This window comes from Arachis stenosperma, chromosome 1, assembly GCF_014773155.1.
Source record: "Arachis stenosperma cultivar V10309 chromosome 1, arast.V10309.gnm1.PFL2, whole genome shotgun sequence".
NCBI classification, from domain to species: Eukaryota; Viridiplantae; Streptophyta; class Magnoliopsida; order Fabales; family Fabaceae; genus Arachis; species Arachis stenosperma.
This window is the reverse complement of record NC_080377.1, coordinates 104,418,557-104,432,073: the sequence shown is the minus strand read 5'-3', so window position 1 is coordinate 104,432,073 and position 13,517 is coordinate 104,418,557.

Genomic DNA, 13,517 nt, shown 5'->3' with positions numbered 1-13,517 from the left:
CTGATGGATTCCCTAGTGATACAGAGAAGAATCCAAGAGGAGAAACAAAGAAGGTGAAATGTGAAGAATGCAAAATGATAACCACAAGTAATGAGGGGAGTATGAATAGAGTAGAACACCTCCAAAATAACCAAAAGGAAAGCCAGGAGGAAGGAAGCTATACAACTCAACTTACACCCAAGGAAGAGCTAAAGAAGAAGGAGGTGTTAAACCCATATGCCCCTTTTCCCCACAGGCTTAAAGGTGGTGTAGCAGGGAGAATGTACTCAAGGTTCCTTGATATGTTTGCATCTCTTGATGTAAATATACCATTTATTAAAGCTCTCCAGCAAATGCCTTTCTACATCAAGTATATAAAGGAGCTACTAGCCAGAAAAAGTCCATTAAAAGGTGGACAAACAATAAAAATGAACAGGGATTGCAGTGCTCTCATTCAACCAGGGCCACCCACAAAGAAGGAGGATCCAGGGAGTTTCCACATTCCTTGTGCCATAGGAGGAACAATGATTGACAAAGGGCTTTGTGACTTGGGAGCAAGCATCAACTTAATGCCTCTCTCTCCTCATGAAGAAGCTCCAAATCAATGAACTAACTCCTATTGATGTAATTATCAGGTTGGCTGACAAAACTCAAAAACAAGCAATAGGAGTAGTTAAAAATGTGCTGGTAAAGGTTGTGAGCTACTATCTTCCCACAGATTTTGTTGTTCTGGAAATGGATGAGAATATGATTTATCCCATCATTCTGGAAAGACCATTCCTAGCCACAGCCAAAGCACTCATAGATGTAGAGCGAGGAGAGCTAGTGCTGAGAATACATGATGAGCAGCTCACTTTCAATGTTTTCAACCTCTCACAAAAATCAAGTCAAGAGAACAAAGAATCAAGAGAAGAGCAGAATGAAGCACTGATGCAAGAAGTAAGCAGTGAGGCACAAAGGACACAATTGGAAACCACATTGGATGGGAAGTCACATATTCAAGAAGAACCTCATTCAAGGGTAATCCAAAGGGAACCAAAACCACCAGATTCATGCAGAGGAAACAACAAGGATCCCTTAGGGAAAGGAGCTATAGAGAACAAGCAAGCATTAAGAGATACAAAGAAGAAAGTTCCAAGGAGATGGAGAAATAAGAAAATTCCTACAGAAAATTTCTCGCCAGGTGATGAAGTGATTTCTACATACTTTCCATCTATACCATTTCACTTCCCCACTATTCCATCTCAGCTGCCTCCTGTGTATACTATCAACAAAATCTTATCTTTGGAGCATATGGAGCTTATCAACAAGGCCAATGGACATAGGTTCACTGCAAGAGGAGAGGATTTCAATCACCACCAACCACCCTAACAAGGGTCAACTGTCAAGCTAATGACGTTAAAGAAGCGCTTCATGGGAGGCAACCCATGTTTTATACCTCTTTTCATAAATCTCTAATAATAGTAATAAGGCAATTTCCATGGAATTTCAATTCAATTTTGATAACTAATATAAAGCTCCTCTACATGCAACGTATACTACATGATAAGTTTGGTGTTCAAAACACATCATGTGAGGTTTGAACACACCCTATGAGGAAGATTTATTCCCCAAACTTGTTGCACCATCTGATCACAAACAAGTTTGGTGTACCAATGTGCATGCATGGGAAGTTTAATAGTTGATTGATTTGCATTCATGGAAAGCATTTAGTCATGCAAAAACAAAAGAAAAATAAATATTTTGTTAGTTCACAAATTTTTCCCATCAAAAATTTCAAATAACCCATTACATTTTCTTTTCGTATATAGGGAATCAAAAAAGGACATTGATGGTACTTGATAAGACAATTGAGGAAAGGAGATTCGGCCACTACACCAAAGGAATTTCACACTTGTCTTCATGGGGAATGTCCTTGGAAGTGTTGCCATGCAACATTGGGAGTGGACAATCTTGAGGACCGAACCAAGACCCCCATAAAGGAGGTGATCCTTGTGCTCATTCAATCTTAAAACCCCAACCGTCCACTATTAAACAACATCATCAATCCACACCCTTCAATCAATTGCCATCTTCTTATATAAACCCCTTTACACAACTTCTCCATACACACTTATGCTCACCATTCCCATTCCCTCCTTTCGGTCATACACACATCACCCTTCACCAAGGCTTCACATACACCCTCATAGCCATTTTGAGAATAACCAACACATCAACAATCTTGCATGGCATCATCAAGCTCCAAGAGACAAGAAGGGAAGGCACCCATAGAGCATCCTCCTTTTGATGAAGGGTGATTTAGAACCTTTTATCATGCACTCCAGTATGGGTGGATGACTGAGAAAGAAATCATTTATAACTAGGCTTCCAAGTCACAAAAGCCGAGTGTCCAGAAATCACAAGGAAGGTGGAACAACGCCAATGGGAGCTCCTCACCGATCCAATCACAAGGGTGAATGCAACTCTAGTAAGAGAGTTCTATGCAAATACAGTTAGACAAGACAAGGCAGATGACTCATTCACAAGCTTTGTGAGAGGAGTCATGGTGGACTTTAGTCCCATGACTATCATGAGAGTGTTGAAATTGAGAAGCATACCCTTTGAAGAGGAGAGCTATCACTCGAGAATGGACAAAAACCCCAATTATGACCAGATTATACAGGATATATATGTGCAAGGAGCAGATTGGGAAAGAGGTCCCAAGAGGAAGCCCAAATTTATAAAAAGAGGAGATCTCCTCCCTGAGGCTAAAGGTTGGTTCGAAATTGTAAGGAGATCCATCCTCCCAGCCAGAAACAACTCAGAGGTAAACCTCAAGAGAGCAACGATGGTGCAATATCTAATGAAGGGAGGAGAGATCAAGGCTCATGAACTCATAGCCCAAGGCATTCGGAAGCTTGCTGAGAAGAGCGATTCTGGAGGAAAGTTGGGTTATCCCAGCACTATCTTTCGCCTTTGCAAAATGGCCAGGGTGATATTTGAAGATGAAAACCCCGAGTGGATAAAGGTTGGTCTTCCAATCACTTATCGTCGGATGCACGCTGCTGCAACTCCACTACCCCCACGAAGGGTACGAAAGAGGCCAGCTCATCAAGCCGAAGAAGAACAACATCCACAGGAGCAAACTTCAACCACCTTAAGCATGCACCAATTGCAAGAGGCTATTGATACCTTATCTAGGCAATGCATGGAAAATCAAGGGGCACAAATGGAGTTTCAATTGCAATTAATAGACCGCCAAGAAGGATCATTCTCTAGATGGATGGATCAGCAAGGGGAATGGCGAAAACAATTGATGGACCAGTAATTGGAACAAGGAAGACAATGGAGTGAAGCATTCCATAACCTGAATCAGAAGCAAGATCAGCAACAAAAAGCCATCCAAAGGCTAACCAACATCCAAGCACATCAAGGTGCACACATCCATGAGATGCATCAGAAATAAAGAGAACAAGCAGATCTTTTTGATGAATATAGAGCATTTTTGGAAGGTGTCTACATGAGTGAGATTGGGTATCATGTGAATACCCAAGCCAGGCTTGGGTACCTAGTCGGACAACTGCCTGTTTTGCATCATGGGATAACAAAATATGAAGATGTAAAAGATGAGTTAGCATGAGTGGAGTGCGAAAGGATAGAACAAAGTCATGAATCAGTAAGGAAGGCATTGGAGGATTGGAAGATAGCCATAATGAATCGAATGAGAGGAAGCACAAGTGGACAGAGTAAACTTCAAGAGGGCAAGGAAGCAGAAGAACATGAGCATACCAATAAGTGAAAGGTGGTGAAGTTCCTTCTTAGTTTATCTTTTTCAACGCTTTAAATAAGGAAAATTATGTATGAAATAGAACATGCTTCCATGGTAGCTTAGGACTTTCAATTATGCATTTAAGTTTTATTGCGTAGGCTAAGTGTGCTAGCTCAATGTCTTAAGTGTTCACTTTCACCTTTCTTACTTGTATGCTTGTCTCTTTAAGTTAATCAAAAAAGAAAATGTTATGAAAAGAACAAGAATGGAGTTATTTTATGAAGTGCATTCTGAATATTTGTGGTAAGTTGATTAGTAAGCTAAGTTGGTTCACCAAAGAAAGAAAGAAAGCAACTATCTATCTTAAGTCCTTTGTTTGAGATACACCCTTTGAGACTTGCTAAACAATAAGATCCCAATAAGAAAAGAGGAAGAGCAATAAAAGTGAAAAGGAAAGAAACACAATAAGAAACAATGCTAGGCATCAAGGGTTTCAAAACTGAGGCATGTGTCTGTGGTGTTTATGTACAAAGGATATACTTGGATGAATAAGCTCCTAGGGGTGCATTATCACTTGGTAACTTGGATTAACTAATCTGGGATTATCAGCTGAAAGTCCACTATCAAGAGTAACCTTTGATATAAAACACTTAGTAACCCAAAGAGGTGCTGGACACCAAGGTCTCAAGAAAGGAAAAATAACAAACCATATGCCTGTAGTGTGTATGTATGAGGGAAAGAGACTTGAGGGAGTAAGTCCTTAGGGGTGTCTTAACACCTAGCACCTTAAAACCAACTGGTTTGGGAGTGTTGGCTGAAAGCTTATCATAAAAAGTCGCCCTCTTACAAAGCACTTAGCAAAAAGAAAAATAACTTTGAAAAAGAAGGAAGGATCAATAAGAAAGAAGCCTCAAAGGATGTAATCAAGAAGGCGACTAAGGATTTGATAAAGGCTTGAAACCTAGAGGGAAAGAACCTAAGTTGCTATGCATGAAACCCCATAAACCAAGAATGCTACTTCTCTCTTATCTTCATGTTATTTCATTTCATTCTTCTTATGCTTTAGTACTTGCTTAGGCACAAGCAAGCCTTAAGTTTGGTGTTGTGATGCCAGGGCATCTAGGCCAGTTTCACTGACCTTTTTTTATTGTTTTAGGGTAGTTTCATGCATTTTCTTAGCGAATAAGGCAAGTTTTGGATGAAATTACACTTACACCTTGATTCAAGCAATTTTTGTGAACTTTGCATAATTTCATGAGTATTTTGCTAGAATTGCATGATAAATTGATGATGCATAATCTCATGACTTTGGCTAGAGCTTTGATGCACTTTAATTGCTTATTTTCAGGGCAAAGGAAGCAAGGAAGAACCACGTTAGTATTCACGTTAACCTAGTGATGACATGTCATCATATACCTATTTTTCTATGCTTTTTCATACAAGAAATTGATGATTAGTGCTTAAATATTGTATTCTTTTGTGCTTAATTGGAAGATTTCCTTGATCTTTTAATTTTATAAATCTTGTAGGAAATAAGAAGAAAAAGAAGCAAAGAAGCACAAAAAAAGGAGAAAAAAAGAGCTTTGGGACACACTTTGAAGTTGGAGCACACTTTGGAGCCTAAGGCCACGCTTTTAAAAGCGTGGCCCATGACCAAATTAAAGGAGAATAGGCAATCAGCACACACTGCCCTGCTCTTGGCAAGGGCAGAGCAGAATCGTGATGCAAAGTGAGGTTGGAAGCAAGAATTTTCGCTAAGGTAAAATCTGGGCGCTCACAGCATGACCATGCCTCCTTCAAAGGGCTATAACTTGAGCTACAGACGTCCAATTGATGTGGTTCCAGTTGCGTTGGAAAGCTGACATTCAGAGGTTTCCAACGATATATAGCAATTCATATTTGGCGTAACATTGAGGCATGAATGAAAGGCATCTTTAAGGTCCAAAAATAAGCGAAAATAAACCAATATGCTTCCACCAAGGTTCGAAGCTGGAGCCTCACCCCAAAGCAAAGTAGCGCTCATTTTTCTGCTCTGCCCTCTTGGAGAGCAGGGCAATGTCGTGCTCTCTTCATGGAAAATCAAGGAAAATTGCTCCTCAAGTGCTTTCACCAAGGTTCGAACACAAGACCTTCAAGGAAGTAAAGGCAAGGAGCTTAGGCGCGCACACAACTTGGCACGGCCAGCACCAAGCACGCACGGGCAGCACTTGGCGCACCATGGCAACTCTGCCCTGCCCTCCGCAAGGGCAGGGCTGCATCCTGACGCATCACACACACCAAGCACGCACGCAATGAAGCCGCATGCACCATTTCCTGCTCTGCCCTCCAGAAGGGCAGGGCAGCCTCCTGGGAGCAAATAATCATGGGCCAAAAGTTCAATTTCATATAATTTCAATTCCTCACCAAATTGAATCAAGGCCATCCAAGACCCATTCTCCCTCAAATCCAAAGCAAGCAAAAGCCCACTCAACATGACTCAAAGGCACACAGAGAAGCTAGATTAGGTTTTTCATTTTTGTGAATTTGTGTTTAATTTCAATTTCATTTTCATTTTGTAAAAGAAGCCTATATAAAGGGCATCATTCTCATTTCAGAAGGGGGGTTGGCTCTAATAGGAGCTCAATTAGAAAGAGGCTAGCTCCACTAGGGAGCATTAGGATTTGAGAGCTCTCTCTTAGTTTTCATTTTCTGTTTTGAATCTTGGGTGGAGATTGGAAGAAATTCTGTTTTCATTCTCCATCTGCAACCTCTCTTGTTCTTCTTCTGCAAACTTTCAAGTGAATTGTGATTTGAATCAAAGTTTCTTCATTGCTTTCATCTTTAATTTTCCTGCATCTTGTTTGCTGTTGGATCAAGGAAGGGATTGAGATCTAGACTTGTTTTCTAGTCTCTTTGATTCCCTGAGATCTTCATTTGTCTCTTTAAATTTCATAATTGAGCTTAAGTACATTCTGTGTTGCTTCTTCAAGAAATTTTCCATTTCTGTTTAAATCTGCTGCACTTATTTCATCTTTTACACCTCTGCTTGATTGCTCTTTACATTTTCTTGTTGAATTTTAAATTTCCAGCACCCCAGCCCCGTTACTTTTCATGCAATTTACTTTTCTTGCAATTTAAGTTCAGATATTTTACTTTCTTGTTATTTAAGTTTCAATGCAATTTACTTTCTGCACTTTATAATTCCTGCAAATTTACTTTCTGTTGGGTACAATTTCACTCAATTCCACTTCAATGTTAGCTTGACTAAACTAATCACCCACTAAAGTTGCTTGATCCATCAATCCCTGTGGGATCGACCTCACTCTAAGTGAGTTATTACTACTTGATGCGACCCGGTATACTTGCCGGTTGAGTTATGTGTTTGGAAAATTCGTTTTCCGCAAAAACACCATCAAGTTTTTGGCGCCGTTGCCGGGGATTGATTAGATCAACAATGATTAAGTGGGTGAGAAGTCTAGATCAAGCATTTTCTTTGTTTTTGCTCTCTGTTTTAAATTGATAGCAAGGTGTTTGAGCTATTGCCTCATGGTGCACGAAATTGCAATAACACTTTTGCAATCCCGCACAACTAACCAGCAAGTGCACTGGGTCGTCCAAGTAATACCTTGTGTGAGCAAGGGTCGATCCCACGGAGATTGTCGGCTTGAAGCAAGCTATGGTTATCTTGTAAATCTTAGTCAGGAGATCAGAAATTATCAGGATTGATTGTAAAAAGTAAAAGAACATGAAATGGTTACTTGTTTTGCAGTAATGGAGAATAGGTTGGGGTTTTGGAGATGCTCCATCTTCTGAATCTCTGCTTTCCTACTGTCTTCTTCATCAAACACGCAAGTCTCCTTCCATGGCAAGCTCATGTAGGGTTTCACCGTTGTCAATGGCTACCTCCCATCCTCGCAGTGAAAGCTAATGCACGCACTCTGTCACAGTACTGCCAATCACCGGTTTGGTTCCCTCCCCTACCGGAATAGAATCCCTCTTTTGCGTCTGTCACTAACGCCCAGTAGGTTACAGGTTTGAAGCACGTCACAGTCATTCAATCATTGAATCCTACTCAGAATACCACAGACAAGGTTTAGACCTTCCGGATTCTCTTGAATGCTGCCATCAGGTCCTGCATATACCACGAAGATTCCGATTAAAGAACCCAAGAGATAACTACTCAATCTAAGATAGAACAGAGGTGGTTGTCAGGCACGTGTTCATAGTTGAGAATGATGATGATTGTCACGGATCATCACATTCATCCGGATTAAGAACAAGTGTTATCTTAGAATCGAAGCAAGCATGATTGAATAAGAAACAGTAGTAGTTGCATTAATCCATCAAGACACAGCAGAGCTCCTCACCCCCAACCATGGGGTTTAGAGGCTCATACTGTGGAAAGAAACGTGTACAAAATGTTATGGGGTCATAAGGTACGGATACAATGTCAAAAGATCCTATAAGTAGTAAACTAGTGTCCTAAGGTCTACAGAAATGAGTAAATGACAGAAAAATCCACTTCCGGGCCCACTTGGTGTGTGCTTGGGCTGAGCAATGAAGGAATTTCGTGTAGAGACCTTTTCTGGAGTTAAACGCCAGCTTTCATGCCAGTTTGGGCGTTTAACTCCAAATTTTATGCCAGTTCCGGCGTTTAACGCTGGAATTTCTGTAGGTGACTTTGAGCGCCGGTTTGGGCCATCAAATCTTGGGCAAAGTATGGACTATTATATATTCTGGAAAGCCCAGGATGTCTAATTTCCAATGCCGTTGAGAGCGCGCCAATTGGGCTTCTGTAGCTCCAGAAAATCCACTTCGAGTGCAGGGAGGTCAGAATCCAACAGCATCTGCAGTCCTTTTCAGTCTCTGGATCAGATTTTTGCTCAGGACCCTCAATTTCAGTCAGAAAATACCTGAAATCACAGAAAAACACACAAACTCATAGTAAAGTCCAGAAAAGTGAATTTTAATTAAAAACTAATAAAAATATACTAAAAACTAACTAAAAGATACCAAAAACATACTAAAAACAATGCCAAAAAGCATACAAATTATCCGCTCATCACAACACCAAACTTAAATTGTTGCTTGTCCCCAAGCAACTGAAAATCAAAATAGGATAAAAAGAAGAGAATATACTATAGACTCCAAAATATCAAAGAAACATAGCTCCAATTAGATGAGCGGGACTAGTAGCTTTTTGCCTCCGAACAGTTTTGGCATCTCACTCTATCCTTTGAAGTTCAGAATGATTAGCATCTATAAGAACTCAGAACTCAGATAGTGTTATTGATTCTCCTAGTTAAGTATATTGATTCTTGAACATAGCCTGTGTATGAGTCTTGGCTGTGGCCCAAAGCACTCTGTCTTCCAGTATTACCACCGGATACATACATGCCACAGACACATAATTGGGTGAACCTTCTTAGATTGTGACTCAGCTTTGCTAAAGTCCCCAATTAGAGGTGTCCAGGGTTCTTAAGCACACTCTTGTTGCCTTGGATCACAACTTTATTTCCTTCTCTCTTTTTTTTCTTTTCTTTTTTTTTCGAAATTTTTTTTTTACTGCTTTTTCTTGCTTCAAGAATCAATTTGATGATTTTTCAGATCCTCAATAACAGTTCTCTTTCTCCTCATTCTTTCAAGAGCCAACAATTTTAACATTCTTAAAACAACAAATTCAAAAGACATATGCACTGTTCAAGCATTCATTCAGAAAACAAAAAGTATTGTCACCACATCAAACTAATTCAACTAGTTTTCAGAGATAGATTTCGAAACCCTGTACTTCTTGTTCTTTTGTGATTAAAGCATTTTTCTTTTAAGAGAGGTGATGGATTCATAGGACATTCATAACTCTAAGACATAAACTTAAATTTTATTAATTATGAACTAAGAGCAAGACTCAAATATAGATATAAGATGAAACTAAAAAAAAACAAAAAATAAATAGAAAATAAATAAAAAAAAACGCAAACATAGGCTCCTAATGATAGAGGTTTTCACAAAGTTAGAACTCAACAACCTTGATTTTGAGAAGTGGATGCTCCCTCAGCTTGAGAGGAGAACTTTTGGCGTTTCATCTCTTGAATTTCACGCCCCTGCTTCTCTTGTTCCTTCAGCAATTTGCAGAGCATGCAGTTCTGATTCTGCTGTTCTTCCTTCAGTTGCTCCATAGTCTCTTGCAACTTGTTAATAGATGCTTCTAGATTGGACCAGTAGTCAATGCTTGGGAATTCAGGGAGGAATTCCTGCGCCCTCCTCTTGATGGAGTTGTCTTGCACTTGTCCTTCCATTGGCTTCTTAGTGATTGGGTATTCAATGGGTATGAACTCATCCACTCCCATCTTCACCCCAGCCTCTTTACAGAGCAAGGAAATCAAGCTTGGATAAGCCAATTTGGCTTCAGTGGAATTCTTATTTGCAATTGTGTAGATCTCACAAGCAATCACATGATGCACCTCCACTTCTTTTCCAAGCATGATGCAATGAATCATCACTGCTCTCTTGATGGTGACCTCAGAACGGTTGCTAGTGGGCAATATGGAACGCCCAATAAAGTCTAGCCAACCTCTTGCAATTGGTTTGAGGTCTCCCCTCTTGAGTTGGTTTGGGACACCCTTAGAATTGGTTATCCACTTAGTTCCAGGGAGGCATATGTCCTCTAGAACTTGATCCAACCCCTTATCTACTCTCACCATCCTCCTATTAAAGGAATCAGGATCATCTTGCAGTTGAGGCAACTTAAAGATTTCTCTTATTTTGTCCATATGAAAGTATATAACTTTCCCTCTGACCATGGTTCTGTAGGTATGGTAAGCGGTTCCAGTCATTCTCTGCTTATCTGTTAGCCACAGATTTGAGTAGAATTCCTGAACCATGTTCCTTCCAACCTTTGTTTCAGGATTGGTTAGAACTTCCCATCCTCTGTTTCGAATTTGCTCTTGGATCCCCGGATATTCATCTTCTTTCAGATCAAATTTAACTTCCGGGATCACTGACCTCAGACCCATTATTTTATGATAATGGTCTTCATGTTCTTTGGTTAAGAACTTCTCTTCATTCCAAAGATTCTTTGGATTATTCTCTTTCTTGCCTCTTAAATTGGTTTGTTTTCCCTTAGGAGCCATGATATTGATGAATCTTGGCTTAGTGATCACGGAAAAGCACACCAAACTTAGAGGTTTGCTTGTCCTCAAGCAAAATAAAAGAGAGAAGAGAGGGGGAGGAAGAGAAAATTCGAATGGTGTGGTGGAATGAGGGAGCCAAACGTGTATTTATAAGGTGGGGAGGGGAGTTTTCGAAAAACAAGAGAGGGATTTGAAAAGATATAGAAAGAAATTGAGAAAAGGGTGAGTTTTTGAAGAAGATTTGGGATTTATTTGAAATAGATTTGAAGAATGGTTTTGATTTGTGAAGATTTGAAAGTGAATGATGAAGGATTGAAGTGCATTTATGTAGAAGAGTATGGTTAAAAAGAGGAAAGTTTGAAAAAAATTGAGTTGAAAACAAAAATGTGGTCCCCCCACCTTTCTGGCGTTAAACGCCCAGAATGGCACCCATTCTGGCGTTTAACGCCCATTTGCTACCCTTTTTGGGCGTTTAACGCCCAGCCAGGTGCCCTGGCTGGCGTTAAACGCCAGAAATCCTTTATCACTGGGCGTTTTTCCAAAACGCCCAGGATGCTGCACACCTGGCGTTAAACGCCCAGAATGGTGCCCATTCTGGCTTTTAACACCCAAAATGGCACCATTCCTGGCGTTAAACGCCCAGAATGGTGCCCATTCTGGCGTTTAACGCCCAAAATGCCCCTTACTGGCGTTTTTTCGCCAGTAAGCTTATTTTCTCTGCTTTTTGAGCTGAATCCTTCTGTAACTCTGTGAATTCCTTCATTTTTGATACTTGCCTCTGTAAGAACAATTCATACAACTTTCCTAATGACTGGGTTGCCTCCCAGCAAGCGCTTCTTTACTGTCTTTAGCTGGACTTTCACTGAGAATCACTCAAGTCTCAGTTTTGAGCATTTCTGCTCAAAATTTCCTTCAAGATAGTGCTTGATTCTCTGTCCATTAACAATGAACTTCTTGTCAGAATCAATATCCTGAAGCTCAACATATCCATATGGTGATACTCCTGTAATCACATACGGACCCCTCCACCGGGACTTGAGTTTTCCTGGAAACAGTTTGAGCCTGGAGTTGAAGAGCAGAACTTTTTGTCCTGGCTCAAAGACTCTGGTTGACAATCTCTTGTCATGCCACTTCTTTGCCTTTTCCTTATAAATTTTTGCATTTTCAAAGGCATTGAGTCTGAACTCCTCTAGCTCATTTAGCTGGAGCAGTCTTTTCTCACCAGCTAACTGTGCATCCATGTTTAGGAATCTGGTTGCCCAGTAGGCTTTATGTTCCAGTTCCATAGGCAAATGACAGGCCTTCCCATACACCAGTTGGTATGGAGAGGTGCCTATAGGAGTCTTGAATGCTGTTCTGTATGCCCACAGAGCATCATCCAAGCTCTTTGCCCAATCCTTTCTTCGGGCTATCACAGTCCGTTCTAGGATTCTTTTTAGCTCTCTGTTAGAGACTTCAGCTTGCCCATTTGTCTGTGGATGATACGGAGTTGCCACTTTATGGCTGATTCCATATCTAACCATAGCAGAGTATAGCTGTTTATTGAAGAAATGAGTGCCCCCATCACTGATTAGCACTCTGGGGACGCCAAACCTGCTGAAAATGTTTTTCTGGAGGAATTTCAGCACGGTTTTGGTATCATTAGTGGGTGTAGCAATTGCTTCTACCCACTTAGATACATAATCCACTGCCACTAGAATATAAGTGTTTGAGTATGATGGTGGGAATGGTCCCATGAAATCAATTCCCCATACATCAAATAATTCTATCTCTAATATCCCTTGTTGAGGCATGGCATATCCGTGAGGCAGGTTACCAGCTCTTTGGCAACTGTCACAGTTACGCACAAACTCTCGGGAGTCTTTATAGAGAGTAGGCCAGTAGAAGCCGCACTGGAGAACTTTAGTGGCTGTTCGCTCACTTCCAAAATGCCCTCCATACTGTGATCCATGGCAGTGCCATAGGATCCTTCGTGCTTCCTCTCTGGGTACACACCTGCGGATCACTCCGTCTGCACATCTCTTAAAGAGATATGGTTCATCCCAAAGGTAGTACTTGGCATCTGAAATTAGTTTCTTTCTCTGCACATAACTGTACTCTTTGGGTATGAACCTCACAGCTTTATAGTTTGCAATATCTGCAAACCATGGAGCTTCCTGAATGGCAAAGAGTTGCTCATCTGGGAAAGTCTCAGAGATCTCAGTAGAAGGGAGGGACGTCCCAACTACTGGTTCTATTCGGGACAGATGATCAGCCACTTGGTTCTCTGTCCCTTTTCTGTCTCTTATTTCTATATCAAACTCTTACAGAAGCAACACCCATCTTATAAGCCTGGGTTTTGAATCCTGCTTTGTGAGTAAGTATTTAAGAGCAGCATGGTCAGTGTTCACAATCACCTTTGATCCCACTAAGTAGGATCTAAACTTGTCAATGGCATAGACCACTGCAAGTAATTCTTTTTCTGTGGTTGTGTAATTCTTCTGTGCATTATTTAGAACACGGCAAGCATAATAAATGACATGCAGAAGTTTGTTATGCCTCTGTCCCAACACTGCACCAATGGCATGATCACTGGCATCACACATTAATTCAAATGGTAATGCCCAATCTGGTGCAGAGATGACTGGTGCTGTGACCAGTTTAGCTTTCAGGGTCTCAAATGCCTGTAAACACTGTGT